We start from the raw sequence: 20,114 nt of genomic DNA on the forward strand, positions 1-20,114 counted from the left end.
CTTGCTGTCCAAGAAACTCTCAAGAGTCTTCTCCAACACCACAGTTCAAAAGCATAAATTATTTGGTGCTCAGCCTTCTTTATGGTCCAACTCTCACATCCATACATGACTACTGGAGAAACCATGTCTTTGACTCTAAGAAACTTTGTCGGCAAAGTGTTGTCTCTGCTTTTTAATACACTGTCCATGTTTGTCACAGCTTTTCTTCCAAGGAGCAAGCATCTTTTAATTTCATGACTACAGTCATCATTTGCAGTGATTTTGGAGCCCAAGAAAATAAAGTCTCTCACTGTTTCCATTGTTTTCCCATTTATTTGCCATGATGTGGTGGGACTGGATGCCATGGTCTTAGTTTTCTAATGTTGAGTTTTAAGCCAACTTTTTCACTCTCCTCTTTCACTTTCATCAAGAGGCTCTTCAGTTCTTCACTTTCTGCCATAAGGGTCGCGTCATCTGCATATCTACGGTTATTGATATTTCTCCTGGCAATCTTGATTCCAGCTTGTGCTTCACCTAGCCCAGTGTTTCTCATGATGTACTCTGCATACAAGTTAAATTAGCAGGGTGACAATATACAGCCTTCACGTTCTCCTTTCCCTATTTGGAACCATTCTGTTGTTCCATGTCCAGTTCTTACTATTGCTTCTTTACCTGCATATAGATTTCTCTTTTTTTTTTTTTTTTCATTTATTTTTATTAGTTGGAGGCTAATTAGATTTCTCAAGAGGCAAGTGAGGTGTCTGGTATTTCCAGCTCTAAGAATCTTCCACATTAAGATGGGCACCATAAAGGACAGAAAAGGTATGGACCTAACAGAAGCACAAACTGAGTACTGAAATCCTAACTCATGACAAAAGAGACTATGAGCTACTTAAAAAGATTACTTCTAGAATTAAAATTCCTAAAATTCTTTCTCAATATGGTAAAATGACTTACTTTATGCCCCTCTCATTTCTAGAGCATATCCTTGAGCAAAGTGAGGGTTTGGTCTTCTGAATGTGTTAAATGTGTGTATGTCTGTGTGCTCCTGTGTATATTTATGTTCCATACGTGTATTACTGTTCTTGTATTTGTATGTATTAGACTAAGAACAACTTTAATTTTCACAAGCAATATTTTAAATGAAGTGAATTGTCTTTGTTTTTTTAAATAATTTCATAGATCTTCTCATTTCTTTCCCCCCAGGGGATCTTCGAAAAATATATGGTAAATTTTCTGACACTCTCTACCCCATAAACCTATAAATAATTGTAACATTGTCTGCCTTTGTATTTGTATTTCATTCATTGTCTCAATTTTCTCCCTTCATTTACCAATATTTTATATAGACTACAATGATTGTAATTTTTCTTTTTTATGTAATTCCATCTCTTCCCATTCCTTGGTTTCTTTGGAGACCTTTTATTTCTGTAAACATTAGCTTTGAAAAAATTCGTATGTCTCCAGAGACTTGATTTGATTTTGATTTTTTAAAATTGAGTTGTGTTAGGCTGATCACCACATCACTTTCATCCTGTGTATGTTTTCATGCAAATAACCACTGATGTAGAATCTCTATGACCTTTCAAGTTCAAGGAACAATATCCATACAATTGAAACTGACCTAAAATTTAAGTGAAAAGAAAACTCCAAATATGCTAAGTAAAGCTTCTCCACCTTCTGGTCCTCCAAGGACTATAAATTCTGATGTCATTCATTGGTCAAGTGTGAGCTCTAAGTTAACTCTACAGTAAAACTTGATTTTATTAACCACTTGTCCTGAGGTTAATCAATGTTTTACCTAATTTTGTGCTTTCTTTCAAAATTACTAGTTTTTCAAAACTGCATTTTTTCTTAACTTGTTTAAGGATCTCCCAGTTAAAGAAGGCTCATTTCATAACATATTTCTCATTATTGAAATGTTGAGTTAGTGAAAAATATAGTTATTTTTCCTTGGAAACTTTTAAGAGTTTTTCAGAAATCATGAATTTATATACTAAGCTTTTACCACTTGTATCCTCTTGATACTTTTCGTTTACCTTGTTGTTTCAGTGAAATTGAACTTAACAAGATACCTCTTTATATTATGTAGGCAGCTAAAAGTACCTAATTCTCTATTAACCCATGTGTAGAGAAAGGTCCCTTTATTGTTTTTTCCTCATCACTTTTAAAATATATCTCCAGTATGTCTACTAATGGTATTATTATTTTTTTATATATAGTTAGAAGGACTAACACAATACCAAAGCTTGATGTTGCTTAACCTGGAGGAATTCCTAATCTGCCTCTTCTTATGGGGCTGTTTCCCATCATATATCCATTTGGGAAATGAGTGTACGAACTTCAAATTACATGACTTCTCAGTAGTGAGATAGACATAAACCATATGGTTTGGATTCTCATAAATATCTGTCAGTTTGAATCTAAGAGACAACCAAGGAAACATTAAAAAAAAATTTGACCTCCTCCCTCCCTTTCTACCATTTTCTTCCTATTTTAAATGTATATTATACATTATTTCATTTATTTATTTATTATATCTTTTATTATATTCCATTAATAAATTGAAGATGGAAAAAGGCATATCTCACAGCATATATCACTGTGAACTTAAGCATACTCTCCTGTGTTTCTCATAACTTTATCTTCGGCACTCAATTATCATTTCCTCAACACCATCATGCATGTGGCTTACATCATGCATGTACATATGGTTTGTCTTGTTATTGTCTTTCCAAATGAAGCCAGCCTTCTGCCTTTACTATTCAATTTCCCCCATTACTACTTCTGTGATTTCTTTTCTTGATACAATCTAGGCAGACATTTCTTTGGGGTCAACTAAATTTTACTAGTTATAAATTTCAAAATTCTGCATTTTCGGGATTCTGAAGTATGAATTTTCTCCAATATATGCTCAGTCATTTGCTTTACAACCACTTTCACAGTCATTTAGTACTTAAATCTCTTCTTTCATGTGATTCCATTAAGAAGTACTTCACTTAGGTATTATTTAAAATCAAAATTCCTATTACAAAAGATTATGTATTCATCAGTTTATAAAAATGTGAATAGAATTATCCAGGAAACAACCCCTGCATTTCCTTTGCAACACTGGCCAAAGATGTTGCCAATGTTTGTGTCTTCAAAGGCATCGTAGGTATTATAATAATTAAGTGGACACCATCTATTATGTAACAACCCAAAGAATTTACAAGAGCTAATAACCCTAATGATAAATTATTAATACATACATAATAAATAATACATAATAAATAAAGCTAATACTCCTAATAATAAATCACTTGTTATGACAAAATAGCAAAAAAGCTAAAGAATATATATATATATAGATGTATAATTTTATTTAGTTAGATTTTGGCTGTGCTGGATCTTCATCGTTGTGCAGGCTTTTCTCTAGTTGTAGAGACAGAGGCTACTCTCCAGTTGTGGTGTGTGGGCTTTTCATTGCAGTGATGTCTCTCTGTTGCGGGCAGATCACAAGCTCTAGAGTACACAGGCTTCAGTAGTTGTGGTTCCCAAATTCCAGAGCACAGGCTCCATAGTGGTGGCACATGGGCTTAGCTGCTCTGTGATATGTGGGATCTTCCTGGGCCAGGAATTAAAGCCATGTCTTCTGCATTGGCAGGCAGATTCTTTACCACGGAGGCAGTAGGGATGCCCAAGAATATTTTCCAAATATGAACTTCAAAACTATTCTTTTAATAGTTTTTTCTTAAGATGATTTTTTTTTTTACTCCTACTCCTCTATTGACAATGTGAGATGTCATCCCCTATGTGTGTGGTGTGTGTCTCTGTATCTGCATTCAGATAGTTATAAATTTATATATACATTTTATAATAAATTTTGTTTCTTGGTTTTCCATTTTCATGATATTGACCTTAAACTTTTCATTTTATCTTTTTGAAGAACCTCAGGATACAAAGAGTAAGTATTTTAAAAACTTGTTATTCACAAATCCCTGTTACATGACTGAATTGCTTGCAGCCTTATCTTTCCAGACTTAAGGCTTCTCCTTGTCTTGCCCTTCTCCTGGATGTGTACCTTTGCAGTTGCAGATTTCATTTATAGACATCCCCATAGAAAGTTCTCTCCATGTATTTACTCAACCTAGAATCCATTTCAATTTATTTTTTTCTATTATGTATCATTTATTTCCTATTGACACTGTCTTTATTTTTTCTATTTTTTAGTGGTTTGTTATAAGGCTCACTGACAAGTTGATGAGATAAAGAGCACTAGGTTAGGAGTTCACTTTGTGTGTCTCCCAGGACCCCTCCCTAGTTAGTACGTCTATTACAGTCCAATTCCACCGATCCACATTTAAGCCAACAAGACTTTCCCAGACCTGCAGAGTTGAGAGAAACTGCCAACGGAGTGCAGTTGCTTTGTCCCTTCAAAGCCTGTGTATATTCTGATATTGTTCCTTCATCTATAAACTTGAGGCACATTCTTCCACTGAGCTTGAGTATCTTATCCAAACACTCTTGAATTTAAGATTTCCAATATTACATTTGTATCTCAGGAAAAGTTCACTTGTTTGTATTCTCTTCCAAGTGTCCATTTTTGACGTAAAAGATAATGAAACCATTGCCCTGGGGCGTCACTGAGAATGTTTTTTCTAAAAGAGGATAAACTTTTAATAATTTGGGTATCCTTTAATGACAGTTTTCAGTGAATTTTTATTTCAAAGAGAATTCAACTCAGTAATATCAAATAAACGTTATTTGACAGGAGTTAAATGACTACTCTTACAGGTAGATTTGTGGACAGAGGGACTCGGTCCCTCCTCATGTCTTTTCAAGTACCCCTCTTGCAAATGAGTTTTCTTTGTTGTCTGCATGTTCTTAAAAAGGACAATGGATGAGGCAAGACCAGTTACTGATATGACTTTTGTCACTCAGGGCAAGCTATGCTACCTCTTTTCATAGTGTCATTTTCAATCTTACTCTTTTTGGAACCCGGGCATATATGTAAGTGCAACATGAAAAAAGTGAAAAGTGAAAGTGTTAGTCGCTCATCATGTCCTGCTCTTTGTGACCCCATGGACCGTAGCCCACCAGACTCTTCTGTCCATGGAATTCTCCAGGCAAGAATACTGGAGTGGATAGCCGTTCCCTTCTCCAGGGGATCTTACCGACCCAGGGATGGAACATAGGTCTCTGGCATTGCAGGCAGATTCTTTACCGTCTGAACCACCAAGAAAGACTGTATTTCCCTCTAACTGGTGAAATGGGCTTTGAATCCCATGATTCTGATTTTCAGAAATGTATATTGTTTAGGCCCCTCAGAAAACGACGGCAGTGTTTGAAAAATTTGTCCTCCTCCATTCCTGACATGTTACTTCTTTTGGGGTGAATTTTGTATTTGTCTTTTGACTGTCAGTAACTGTTAGGCAAAAAAAGGGAAGATCTTGCTAATGTATGGGGTACGTAATGTGCTACGACCTGGGTATTGAATCGTAGTTTCATCTGTCATTGAACGTTTGTCTTCAATGCTCAATCATTATCTTCCTCAACGTCAGGATACTAATATTCTTCTATAATTTGTCTCATCTTTTTGTCTTTTCAATGGTTGTGCGACATTCATTTGTTACTCAATTTCCCACATTCTGTGATTTGTCCTGTTGTTGCAATCTCTCTTAGGTATAGCAGTAATGAAGTTGACTGCATCTATGCAGTAAAAGCACAGGTGTTTATTAGAGCTAATAAGCCAAATAATAACAAGAGTAGTACATTCAATATAGGTAAAGAACTTTTCTTTAACTGAAAACTTTAGAATTATTATTTTAAATTTTTTCACAGTTAATACAATACTTTTATTTTTTATCTTTATTTCCCTTTGGAGAATAATCTCTTAACCAAGTGAGCTCTCAGCCACTGCGTGTGTGTGTGTGTGTGTGTGTGTGTGTGTGTGTTTGTGTGTATCTGCATTTGGATACTTAAAATTTAAATATGAATTTTACAATAAATTTTGTCTCTTGGTGTACCATTTCCATGATATTGCCCTTAAATTTCCCATTTTATCTTTCTAAAGGACCCCAGAGGAAAAGTGGTAAGTATCCTAAAACTTTTTTCTCACAAACTTCATTTATATGAGTGATTTCTTGAGGCTGACATTCCCATTCTCATAATCCACATGCTTTCTTTATATTGCCCTGTTTCTGAATGTCTACCCTTACCTCTCCAATTGTTACTTATAGATTTCCCCATAGAGAGTTCACTTCATTAATTTCCCCTTCTAAAATCTATTTCAATTCCTTTTCCTTTCTATATCATTTCCATTCTATTTAATTTTCATCTATTTTTAGGAACTTGTTATAGGCTTACTGAAAAGTTAATGAGATAAAGGATATCAGGTTGAAAGGAACTGGGTTCCATCCTGTTTATCTGCCAGGACGCATATCAGTTCCAATATCTCAGGCCCACACGTGGGTCAATGAGACTTCCTGAAGCCTGCAGAGATCAGAGAAGGTTGTTAACAGGCTGATGAAGATTGCCTAATTATTGTCCCTTCAAAGCCTGTATAAATTCTGCTTTCATTTTTTGATCCATAAACAACACTTTTCTTCCACTGTGCCTGAATGCATTTCTAGGTAATCATATTTCAAATGTCATTCTTGCAATTTTTTCTTCAAATTTTTTCTTTACATTTTGAATGACACAATAATGGTCTTAGTAACCTGAATTCTGTTTAGTGTTTTGAGAAGAAATATACATCCCAGGAAATATACAGTTGTTTACATTCTTATCTTGGTTCTCAAACATGAGAGTCTAAGAAAGTATTATGTGTTTGTATATGTTTTCAGAGTGTTATAATTTTAAATATGATTTTTTTAATAATTTTTTTCTTTTCATATTTCCATGATATTGGCCTTAAACTTATCATCTTATTTTTGTAAAGAACCTCAGGAAAGAAATGGTTTGTATGCTAAAATCTTGCTTCTCACAAACGCTTTTACATGGTGGTCTTCTTAAGACCTTAACATTCCCAGTCTCTTAATCTTTATTCTTTCCTTTGCTTACCCTTCTCCTTATTTTGTACATTTACCCCAAGTAATGACATCTTAAATGATAATTCTATTTTAAGGGGAACTCAATTCAAGTATATATTGATTTAAGGTTTCTATAAAACCGTGTGTAAATTTACTTTCTGTCTCCTTTCAAGTACCTCTTTCTTTGTATGCCTGTGTATTTTTCTTTATTCTGAAAAAAGTCGAAGGCCCAGTAGAAATCAGTGATTGATGTATCCCATAGCCTTTAACCCAGGCTTCCCAGCTGGCATTAGTGGTTAAGAAGTCTCCTGACAATGCAGGAGACATGAGACACAGGTTCAATCCCTGGATTGGCAAAATCCCTTGGAGGAGGAAATGGCAACTCACCCCAGGATTCTTGCCTGGAGAATCCCATGAACAGAGGAGCCTGGCAGGCTACAGTCCATATGGTCGCAAAGAGTCAGACATGGCTGAAGCAACTTAGCATGCACACACATAGCTTTAAACCCAGAGGAAGTGCTATTCCACTGCCTTGCATTCTGTGATTTCTGCTTAGTCCCTTTGTCATCAAGAGATATACAGAAGTGAAATAAATCTTCCTTTGATTAGTGAGATGGTCTTTGAACACTACTACACTTTAAATTCTCAGAAGACAACTTTCAGAAACAAATTTGGAATCACTTGAATGTTTTGTCCTCCTCCTTTGTGGTATGGGGCCTCATTCTGAATGAATGGCTTCTTTCTTTTAGTTATTGACAAAGGTGAAGGAAAAAATGATAAGTCCCAAAAATATGTTTCCCTGTGTCCCTAAGCATGGTTTCAACAGTTTTATTGTTGTTTAATTACTAAACGGTGTCTGATTTTTTAAGTCCGATGGACTATAATCCACCAGGCTCCTATCCATGGCATTTCCCAGGCAAGAATACTGAAGTAGGGTGCCATTTCCCTCTTCAGGGGATCTTCCAAACCCATGGATCAAACAGGCATCTCCTCCTTGGCAGGTGAATTTTTTACCACAGAGTCTGGTTTCAGGTGTTACTTGTATTAATACCTTCTAATTCAACTTCCAAACATCATTTTTCTCAACTCCATGATATGAGTATTTTACAAGATTTTCTCTTCAGTTTGATCTTTGCAAGTAAGGGCTCCATCTTCATTAGCTATTCAATTATCCCCCAGTATTGCTATTTAATTTGTCCTCTTGCTGTGCAGGCATTCCTACTGAGTCAAGTAAATTTTAACAATAATATTCTCTAATATATTCGCTTTTCAAGTGGCTGAAGTGAAAGTTTTGTCCAAGATATGCTCAGGTCACTTCATTTAGACCTGGTTCATTGACTTTTAATACTTCTTTTATACCCATGGAACTTTAGAGAAAATTCATTTGTGCATAGTTAAAAGATAAATTTGCACTCATCTCCCATGCTAGTAAGGCCATGCTTAAAATCTTGCATGGTAGGCTTCAACATAATGTGAACCAAGAAATTCCAGATGTTCAATCTGGGTTTAGAAAAGGAAGAGGAACCGGAGATCAAATTGCCAACATTCACTGGATTATAGAGAGAGCAAGGGAATTTCAGAAAACCATCTGTCTCCGTTTCAAGGAGTATGCTAAAGCCTTTGAGGAAACAGATCATGACAAACTGTGAAAAGCTCTTAGAGACACAGGAATACCAGACCATCTTACCTGTCTCCTGAGAAACCTGTTTGCGGGTCAAGAAGCCACAGTTAGAACCCTGTATGAAACAACTGATTGGTTCAAGATAGAGAAAGGAGTATGACAGGGCTGTCTGCTGTCACCCTGTTTGTTTAATCTAGATGCTGACCACATTATGAGAAATGCCAGGCAAGATGAGTTACAAGCTGGAATCAAGATAGACGAGAGAAATTTCAACAACCACAGATATGCTGATGACACCACTCTAATGGCAGAAACTGAAGACGAACTAAAGAGCCTCCTGATGAGAGTGCAGGAGGGGAGTGAAAGAGCTGGCTTAAGACTAAATATTAAAAATCTAAGATCATGGCTTCTGGCCCCATTACTGCATGGGAAATAGAATGGCAAAAGGTGGAAGTAGTGACAAATTTCCTTTTCTTGGGCTCCAAAATCACTGCAGATGGTAACTGCAGCCATGAAATCAAAAGATGACTTCTTATCAGCAGGAAAGCTATGACAAACTTAGACAGTGTGTTGAAAAGAAGAAGCATTACTCTGCCAACAAAGGTCCATATAGTCAAGGCTATGGTCTTTCCAATGGTCACATATGGTTGTGAAAGCTGGACCTTAAAGAAGGCAGAATGCCAAAGAATTGATGCCTTTGAACTATGGTCTTGGAGAAGACTCCTGAAAGTCCCTTGGACAGCAAGGAAACCAAACATCAATCTTAAGGGAGATCAACCCTGAATATTCACTGGAAGCACTAATTCTGAATTGAAGTTTCAGTATTTTGGCCATATGATGAAAAGAGATGACTCATTAGAAAAGTCCCTGATGCTGGAAAGATTGAGGGCAGAAGGAGAGGAGGGCATAAGAGGATGAGATGGTTGGATGGCATCACTGATATGATGAACATGAACTTGGGCAAACTCTGAGAGATGGTGAGGACATGGAGGCTTGGCGAGCTGCTGTCCATGAGGTTGCAAAGAGTCGGACACAGTGGGACGACTGAACAACAACAACAGCAGTAGCAAAAGATAAAATTTACATGCACCATGTTGTATGTTCCTTGGGTAGTGCAAATATTCTTAATAGAAGAGCCCAGGTGGTATACCCTATATTATCTCTTGAAGAAGTGGTTCAAGATCCCCCAGTTCAGTGTTTGTTGCTATTTTATACCATATAAATGCCATAATAAGCAGATTGAATACACATATTAAAAGGCAAAGTACTTATTACAACATACGAACTGAATAAAAAAACCTAATTATCTCAAACAGGAGAAGGAACATTTTTAAGGTGAGCATGAGAACTGCTCTTTCTAAAAGGTTCTCTCAAATCAGAATACTGACTAATTTTATGTCCATTTTTACTTTGAGAAAAGCACTCACTGGATAAAACTGGGCTCTCAATTATTGGGCACGTGTATAAGTATGTAAGTGTGTTTGCCTTCCTGCAATGGCATATACATGTGTATATTTGCACATCTCCATGGATTCAACTTGAAAGATAACTTTTGCATTAAATTTGAATGACCTTCACTTTTTTATTTTATATTTATTTTGATCTTTTCATTTTGTTTTTCAGAAAAAACTCCAGTGAAATCAGGTAAATTTCAAAAAACTTCTTCCTCCCAAGCCCATCAAAATGATGTTTTCTATTTGCATTGATGTCTTTTGCCTTTAACCTATAACCATCCATTGACTTGCTCTTCTCCTGGATATCTACCTTTCCTCTCAATTAAATATTTATGCACTTCTTTCTTAAGTTACCTAAAGTTAACTTCCTTTTAATTTCACAAACTGCTTTCATATTCCATTCTTACTTCATTTATTCCATACAGTTCTTTACCTATGGACATTGACTTTTTTGTTTCTTAAGACTTGCAATATTTTCACGGAGAAATTGGTGAGCTGAAGGGTGACCAAGTTGATAGGCATATTTGCTTGTCTTTCTGAGATACATGCAAAGATAAGATCTCTATACATTATGGAAGTGAATAAAATCTTTATCCTCCTCCCTTCTTGATATTGTGCCCTCGTATTGATTTGCTTTTCTCAATTATTTTATTCATGAATGTGAAGAAGTCAACGGAAATTCCTATAAATGTTTTTCACCATTTACCTTGAGTTATCTCATTTGTGACTTACACCTTTTTCTTCACACCAAAAGATCATGATTTGTTCTTGAAACTTATCTTTCCAAATGAAAGCTTCATCAGTTATTCGTGATCCCCACTTATTGACTCTTTAATTTATCAGGTTGTTGTAATTTATGCAGATATTTCTTTTGAGTCAAGGAAATTTTATTAATCACACACCTCTGAAGTGCTGACATTTTCCACATGGTTAATGTGAATGTTTTATCCACAATATATATATTCAGATCATTTGACTTAGGTTTAATCTGCTGCAATTAAAGAAATGTCTCCTTTCCTTTCATGGAATTCCATTAAGAAAAATTTAATTTAGGCATTAAATAGAAATTCAAAAAACACAGTTTTATGTATTAATCAGTTTTATAAATACACAGAAAAATTACCCTGTAATATATTACAGTGCAGTAATTCAATATTCTCTAATTTAGTATTTGTGGCAATTATATACCACATACCTTTTACAATATAAAATTGAGTATATGCAGTAGTTGAAAGCAAAACAAAACTTAACAAATCTCAATGAACTGAGTAATAAAAGCCTAACTAGTGACAAAAGGGATCAGGACCATTTTTAAAAGGTGAACATGAGAAGAAATATTCCTAACAATTTTTCTCAATATAGTACATTCATTCATTTCATGCCAACTTCCCTTTGGGGGAGAATATGCTATGGACAGGACTACCCTGGTGGCTCAACAGTGAAGAATCTGCCTTCAATGCAGGAGCCACAGGAGACAGTGTTCAGTCCTGGGGTTAGGAAGATCCCCTGGAGAACATGGCAACCCTCTCCAGTATTCTTGCCTGGAGAATTCCATAGACAAGGGAGCCTGGTGCGTTGCAGAGAGTTGAACACCACTGAAGCAACTTAGAACGCATGCATGCTATGGAGAAAATTGAGACCTTAGACATGGTGTATCTGTATGCATGAGTTGTGTACCTACATGCAATGTATGCATGCTTGTATGTGTGAGTAATGATGTGCTTATCTGAATTGTGATAGGATTAGTTTTAAACATAAACTTTGAATTAACTGTGCATTTGCTTTGTATTTACATTATGTTTTTATTGATCTCCCCATTTTATTTTTCAGAAGATCCTCAGGGAAAAAATGGTAAAATTTCTGAAAACTTGTTACTCACAGACTGCTCTCACATGATTGATTTCTTGAGCCCTTGAGATCCCCATGCTCTTAATCTATACACCTTTCCTCCTCTTGTTCTTTTCCTATGTCTCTGCCTTTCCCTCCCTAATTTTTAAGCTGCAGATCTTCAGATTATGTTCTCTTTCCTTATTTTCTCTAATAATCTTTTTCAGTTCTCACTTTTTCTGCTCCATATAATTTTGTTCCTGTAATCATTAGTATTTTCCATCTTTCTATGGTCTGTTATAGTTTCATTAAGAAGTTGTTGAGATGAAGAGCATTCAGTTGAAAGGCACACTGTTTCCATTCTGCATATTGTTCCAGAACACATTGCAAGATGGGAACTCTGGAACATATCTCAAGAGTAAGGGCTCGTTTCAATGCCAATGAAACTTGCCCAAACTAAAAGAGATGAGAGGTGAGATCACTCAGATCTCACATACTTAGTGAAATTTGTCCATCCTTTGTTCTTTCAAAGCCTAAGAAATTTATGTTAGAATCCACTAGACAATGAGAAATGAAGGCTTATTCTCTGTGACAGAACTTATTGTCCAAAGAATCCCAGGTGTAAAAATATTTCCCATGAGTATTCTCAGAATCTTTTTTAACCATAAACATTGTTTTGTGTTTTGGGCATTCTCACTGTCACATTTATCATTAACACAAACTGCAATTTCTATTAAATATGTAAAGAGGAGTTCTATAGCACAGGGAGTGTTCAATCATAGTATATCTCTTAATTCTCAATTTCTCATGTGTAATGCATGGGCAACTATTAGTGTAAGTTTTAAAAAAGTATATTTCTTATACCCAAATACACTTCTCAGAAGTTGAACAACCTCTTTTAATTATAGTTTTTCCATGGAAATTTTTAATTCAAAGAGAATTCAACTCAAGAATATACTGACTTATCATGTATGTATTCTTTATATGACTATAGCCACAGATAGAGTCATAGACAGATGGACAGCTTTATACTGTTCTTTTCATCTATTTCCAAGTCTCTCTCTTAGGAATAAGTGTGTATTTTCATTTTATTGTGAAAGATGTAGGAGGTAAAATACAAGACCAATGATTGATATATCTTGTATCCCAGAGAAATAGAATAGCTTTTGAGTCTACTTCCTTGTGTGGTGTATTTGCAGTCTTGTTCCTTTTTCAATAAGGGGTACAAGGAAGTAAAACAGACACAGAGTTTTTTTTTCTGATTGGTGAGATATTTTCAATCTGGTAGCACCAATTCTCAGGAATGTGTGCCAGTTGGGATCACAGTGAAAACTATAACAGTCTTTGAAAGTTCTGTTTTCCTTTCTTCCTGATATTGTGCCCTCATTTTGAATTAATAGTTTCTTTCTTGCTTTTATTTCCTCAATAAATATGAAGAAGAAAGTGACAAATCACATTAATGTATTTCTCTGTGTACATAATCGAAGTATTATCTACTTTTTGTATTTTCTCTAAACCCCTTAAACCATCATTCTCATTGGACTTACATATGTTTACTTTATTTTCTCCAACCTTATCTTTGCCCTGAAGGTTGCCATCATCATTTGCTATTCAAATACCCCACGTTGTTTCTTTGATTTGTCTTTTTGTTGCAATCTATGCAGATATTCCTTTCAAGGCAACCAATTTATTAAACATATACATCTAAAGTATTGGCATTTCCCATAATGCAGATGGGAAAGATTTGTCCTAGATATGTCAGGTCATTTGATTTAAACCATTAGAGTTACATTTGACTGCCATGAACACTTCGTTTTCCTCTTTTCAAGGAATTTTATTAATAAGAACATTAGTTAGGCATGTATTAAAAATAGAAACTTACAAAACACAGGTTATGTATATATGTATCAGTTGGTTAAAAAGTGAATTGAGGTGCTCAGGTAAATTTCTGTGTAGTATCTCTGGAAGCAGTGCTTCAAGATCCTTTCATCTAGTATTTATTGTGGAAAAAAGATTGTATAATAAATAGAGTCAAAACAGTGCATGTAAATTGAAAACCACTGTACTTATGAAATCATACAAATTGAATAATAAAGCCCTAAGTAATGTCTAAAAGGATAAGGAACATTTTAAAAGGCAACCATGAGAACTACTATTCCTAAAACTTTCTAGCAGATCACTAAATTCACTAATTTAATAACATTTTTATTTCAGGGAGTATACCCTCAGGGTAAAACTGGCCCTATATCACAGCATTTGTGTGTGTGTGTACATCATTGTCCTCATTGGTTTATTATTATGTATAAATTTTCCATTAAGTTGGAACTTTTTCACATTCTCCGTGATTTTTACATTGATCTCTCCACTTTCATTTCAGAAAAACATTGGACATCATATGGTAAATTTTCTGAAATCCTGTAAACCTCCTCTGCACCGCAGTAGAATGAGTGCTCTCCTGTTGCCTTAGCATTCCCTGCTTTTCCATCTGATGTCAGTCACTGGATCACACTTCTCCTGGGGGTCTACCTTTACTTCTTCAATTAACATCTTATAGACTTTTCCAGATTAAGTTTCTTTTCTTACAACTTCCCTGTTTCTGTATTTTCCATATTCCTTTCTTCTCATTCCAAAGTGCTCTTTCCCTATGACATTAGCTTCTTCTGTTTTCCAAGCATTTGCTATGATTTCACTCAGAAGGTGATGAGATAAAGGGCACTAGTCTGATAGGGACATCGTTTCCATTTTGTACATTTTCCTGGAACACATCCAATATTAGGACTCCTGTCACAGAAGCCATGTGCGTGGGCCAGTTTTTACACCTCTGATGCTTTTATAGTCTAAGAGATGAGAGAAGACTCTCATTTGCTGATTTCAGTTTGTCTATCTAAAAAGGCATGTGTAAATTCTGATATTGTGCATGGGTCAAAGATGAATCTGAGCCTCATTATTCCACTGGTATAGAGCCTATAACCCCAGCATTCCAAAGTATCTGAACATTTGGACCTTCCAGGGGGCTTAGTGTTAGAAATACACCTGCTAATGCAGGACATTCAGGTTCAGTCCGTGGGTGGAGAAGATCCCATGGAGAAGGAAATGGCAACCCACTCCAGGATTCTTGCCTAGGAAATGCCGCAGACAGAGGAGGCTGGTGGACTGCAGTCCCTGGGGTCGCAGAGGAGTCCCAACATAACTCAACGAGTAAGCAACAACATCTAGAATCTATAAACACTTACAAAGTATATGAATATTCTTTCATGATTCTCATGGGAATTTTCATGTATGTAACAGTGCTGTTCTTTCTCTTTTATCTTTGCAATGAAACAATTTATTTTTATTAAACTTCAGTTCCAGTTTTGTATGTGTAGAAAGAATTTAATTCACAGGGTATGTTCAATTGCTATGTACCGCTCAGACCATAAAGAATCTGCCTGCAATGCAGGATATCCGTTCCAATCCCTTGGTCTGGAAGATCCCGGAGAAGGAAATGGCAGCCCACTCCAGATTCTTGCCTGGAGAATCCCATGGACAGAGGAGCCTGGCAGGCTACAGTCCATGGGTTCACAAAGAGTCAGACACGGTTGAGCAACTAACATTTTAACTTTTCTGATTTCTCAATTTTTCCCGTGAAAGACATAGAAATATTTACTCTGGGATTTTACCTAAGATATTGTCTTACAATACAAATATAATGCAATTAGAATTTTAACAGGTTCCATGTATTTGTTTTTTAAATAATTTCTATTTCAAAGGAAGTTCAACTTTATATTGATTTAATGTTTCAATGAAGCTGTATGTAATGCAGAGATTGTCAGGCAATGGTGGCTTTGATCTATTCTTCTCTTTGCTAGTACCTCTTTTTGGTAATGAATGTATGTTTTCTTTTTATTCTGAAAAAAGTGGGAAGCCCAACACAAACCAATGATTGGCATATCTCATATGCTTTAACCCAGAGGGAGGGCTATCACACTGCCTTGCAGTCTATAATTTCCACTTTATCCCTTTGTCATCAGGAGGTGCATCATGTACAGAAGTGCAATAAATCTTTCTTTGATTGATGAGATTGTCTTTGAATATTGTAGTCTGTATTCTCAGAATACAGCTCTCAGAAACAACTTTGGAAGTATTTGAAAGTTTTGTCCTCCTTCTTTCTGACATCATGACTAATTTTGAATAAATTGTTTCTTTCTCTTTTTTATTGATAAATGTGAAGGGGAGCAAGGTAAGTCCTATAAGTGTGTTTCCCTGTGTGTGTAAATGTGGTTTCGTCTGTTACTTGTGCCTTTCACTTCAACTTCTAAGAATGATTTATCTCAACTCTAAGTTGTGAATATTTTACATGATTTTTGTTTCTGAATCTTATCTTTGCAACTAAGGGTTTCTTCTTCATTTGCTATTAAATTATGCTCCCAATATTGATATGTGATTTGTCCTCCTATTATAATGAATGCAGGCATTCCTTTACAGTCAAGTAAATTTTACTAATCCTAGTCCTCTGAAGCCATTAGGTTTTTCAAAGTGGCTGAAGTGAAAGTTTTGTCTAAGATATACCTGAGTCACTTGATTTAGACCCACTTCACAGTCATTATTTTATTTTTCTTCTCAAGGAAATTAAGAGAAATTTTATTTCAGAAAAGAGAAATTCACATACACAGTGTTATGCTTTCCTAGTTGATGAAAATATTTTTATTACTGGAGTCCAGGTGATATATTCTGTAGTACCACTAGAAGTAGTGGCAGATCCTCTAATTAAGTGGTAGAGCCTCCAATTCAGTGTTTGTGGCTACTTTATATCACTTCTATATAATAACCAAAATGAATGTGCATATTAACTAAAAGGCAAAGTACTTATCACATCATACAAACTGAATGATAAAAGCCTAGCTATATCAAACAGGATGAGGAACTTTTTAAAGGGTACCACGAGAACTGAAGTTTCTTACAAGTTCTATCTAATCAGAATACTCATTCATTTTATGCCCATTTTCATTTTGAGAAGAACAGTCAGTGGAAAAATTTGAGCTCTCAGCCACTGGATATGTGTATATTGTGGGAGTGTGTGTGTGTTCATGCCTTGGTATGTACACGTGTGTATTTGTGTGCACATCCATGTGGGTCCACTTGGAAACATAAATTTTTCATTGCATTTAAATTACCTTTCCATTTTTATATTATATTTACTTTGATCTCTTTCTTTTCTCTTTCAGGAAGACCTGCAATGACAGTAGGTAAATTTTCAAAAAACCTGTTGCCCCCAACACCATTAAAATGATGGTTTCTCATTGCATTAACATTTTCTGGCTTTTAATCTGTATCTACTATTGGCCTGCTCTTTCCTGAATGTGTACATTTTCCTCCCAATTACACGTTTATGAACTTCTTTCTTAAGTGACCTAAAGTTAGTGTCGTTTTAGTATCCCAAACTTCTTTTATTTTCCATTCCTTCTTTTTAAATTACAAACCATTCTTTACCTGTGGATATTGGCTTTTCGGGACACTTGGCAGTCATTTCACTGAGTAGTTGATGAGACGAAGGGCATTAGTCTGATGGGTACATTTTGTTTTCCCTTCTGAAACACATCCAAAGATAGGATGTCCATCACATATGTCAGGTGCAAGGGACCATCTCTATGGCAATGACACTTACCAAACATTTAGAGATGAGAGAAGATGTCTATCATGGGAGTAATGTTTTTCCATGTATTGTCCACTCAGACATGAGTAAACATCAATCATTAGTTAATTTGAATTTGAAGCTCATTTATCCTGTTCTCTTTACCATATTGTCCGAGAATTTTCAGATACACAAATAATTGTACATGATTCTCCTGGAAAATAGTACTACTGTCTGAAGCTTGGAAGCGTTATGACTCCAGTTTGGTTCTCTCTCCTCAGGATTGCTTTGGTAACTCTGGGTCTTCTGTTGTTTCACAGAAATTTCATATATATTACTTGTTACAGTTCTGTGAAAAATGTCAGAGGTAATTTTTAGAGATCTCATTAAATTTTTTATTGCTTTGGGTATTAGTGTGGACATTTTATTTTTTTTAATTTTATTTTATTAAATTATAGTTGATTTACAGTGTTGTGTTAGTTGAAGTATTATTAGTTATAATCCAAGAACATGGAATATCTTTCCATTTCTTTGAATCATTTCAATCAGAAATATAATTTTTAATGTTTAATGTATTTTGGGTAATGATGTATTACAACTGTATTTTAGATTTCAATTGAATTCACTTCAAAAAGTTATCTATTTAATGAGCTTATGACTACTGCTACAGATAGAGTTTAAAGATACAGACTTTGTCATAGATACTTCTATCCTCTTAATTTCCCTGTTGAAAGACAAATAGCTTATTCTATCTTACAAACTGAATCAGTTTAATTCAGTTCAGTCACGCAGTGTTGTCTGACTGTTTGCGACCCCGTGGACTGCAGCACACCAGGCTTCCCTGTCCATCACCAAAATCAGAGCTTACTCAAACTAATGTCCATTGAGTTGGAGATGCCATCCAAGCATCTCATCCTTTGTTGTCCCCTTCTCCTCCCACCTGCAATCTTTCCCAGCATCAGGGTCTCTTCCAATGAGTTAGTTCCTTGCATCAGGTGGCCAAAGGTTTGGAGTTTCAGCTTCAGTATCAATCATTCCAATGAATATTCAGGATTGATTTCATTTAGGTTTGACTGGTTGGATTTCCTTGCTGTCCAAAAAACTCTCAAGAGTCTTCTCCAACACCACAGTTCAAAAGCATAAATTATTTGGTGCTCAGCTTTTTTATGGTCCAACTCTCACATCTATACATGACTACTGGAGAAACCATGTCTTTGACTTTAAGGACCTTTGTTGGCAAAGTGTTGTCTCTGCTTTTTAATACACTGTCCATGTTTGTCACAGCTTTTCTTCAAAGGAGCAAGCGTCTTTTAGTTTCATGACTACAGTCATCATTTACAGTGATTTTGGAGCCCAAGAAAATAAAGTCTCTCACTGTTTCCATTGTTTTCCCATTTATTTGCCATGTTGTGATGGGACTGGATGCCATGGCCTTAGTTTTCTAATGTTGAGTTTTAAGCCAACTTTTTCACTCTCCTCTTTCACTTTCATCAAGAGGCTCTTTAGTTCTTCACTTTCTGCCATAAGGGTCATGTCATCTGCATATCTGAGGTTACTGATATTTCTCCTGGCAATCTTGATTCCAGCTTGTGCTTCACCTAGCCCAGTGTTTCTCATGATGTACTCTGCATACAAGTTAAATAAGCAGGGTGACAATATACAGCCTTCACGTACTGTTTTCCCGATTTGAAACCAGTCTGTTGTTCCATGTCCAGTTCTTACTATTGCTTCTTGACCTGCATATAGATTTCTCAAGAGTCAAGTGGGGTGATCTGGTATTCCCATCTCTAAGAATCTTCCACATGAAGATGGGCACCATAAAGGACAGAAATGGTATGAACCTAACAGAAGCACAAACTGAGTAGTGAAATCCTAATTCATGACAAAAGAGACTATCAGCTACTTAAAAAGATTACTTCTAGAATTAAAATTCCTAAAATTCTTTCTCAATATGGTAAAATGACTTATTTAATGCCCCTCTCGATTTCTAGAGCATATCCTTGATCAAAGTGAGGGTTTGGTTTTCTGAATGTGTTAAATGTGTGTATGTCTGTGTGCTCCTGTGTATATTTATGTTCCATACGTGTCTTACTGTTCTTGTATTTCTATGTATTAGACTAAGAATAAATTTAATTTTTACAAGCAATATTTTAAATAAAGTGAATTGTCTTTGTTTTTTTTAAAGAATTACATAGATCTTCTCTTTTTTTTTTTCAGGGGATCTTCGAAAAATATATGGTAAATTTTTCTGACACTCTACACCCCATAAACCTATAAATAATTGTAACATTGTCTGCCTTTCTATTTGCATTTCATTCATTGTCTCATTTTTCTCCCTTCATTTACCAGTATTTTATATAGACTACAACGATTGTAATCTTTTCTTTTTTATGTAATTCCATCTCTTCCCATTCCTTGGTTTCATTGGAGACCTTTTATTTCTCAAAACATTAGCTTTAAAAAAATTCATATGTCTCCAGAGACTTGTTGATTTTATTTTGATTTTTGTAAAATTGAGGTATGTTAGGTTGATCACCACATCACTTCCATCCTGTATATGTTCTCATGCAAATGACCATTGATGTAGAATCTCTATGACCTGTCAAGTT

The sequence above is a fragment of the Dama dama genome, chromosome 7, assembly GCF_033118175.1.
Source record: "Dama dama isolate Ldn47 chromosome 7, ASM3311817v1, whole genome shotgun sequence".
Classification (NCBI taxonomy): domain Eukaryota; kingdom Metazoa; phylum Chordata; class Mammalia; order Artiodactyla; family Cervidae; genus Dama; species Dama dama.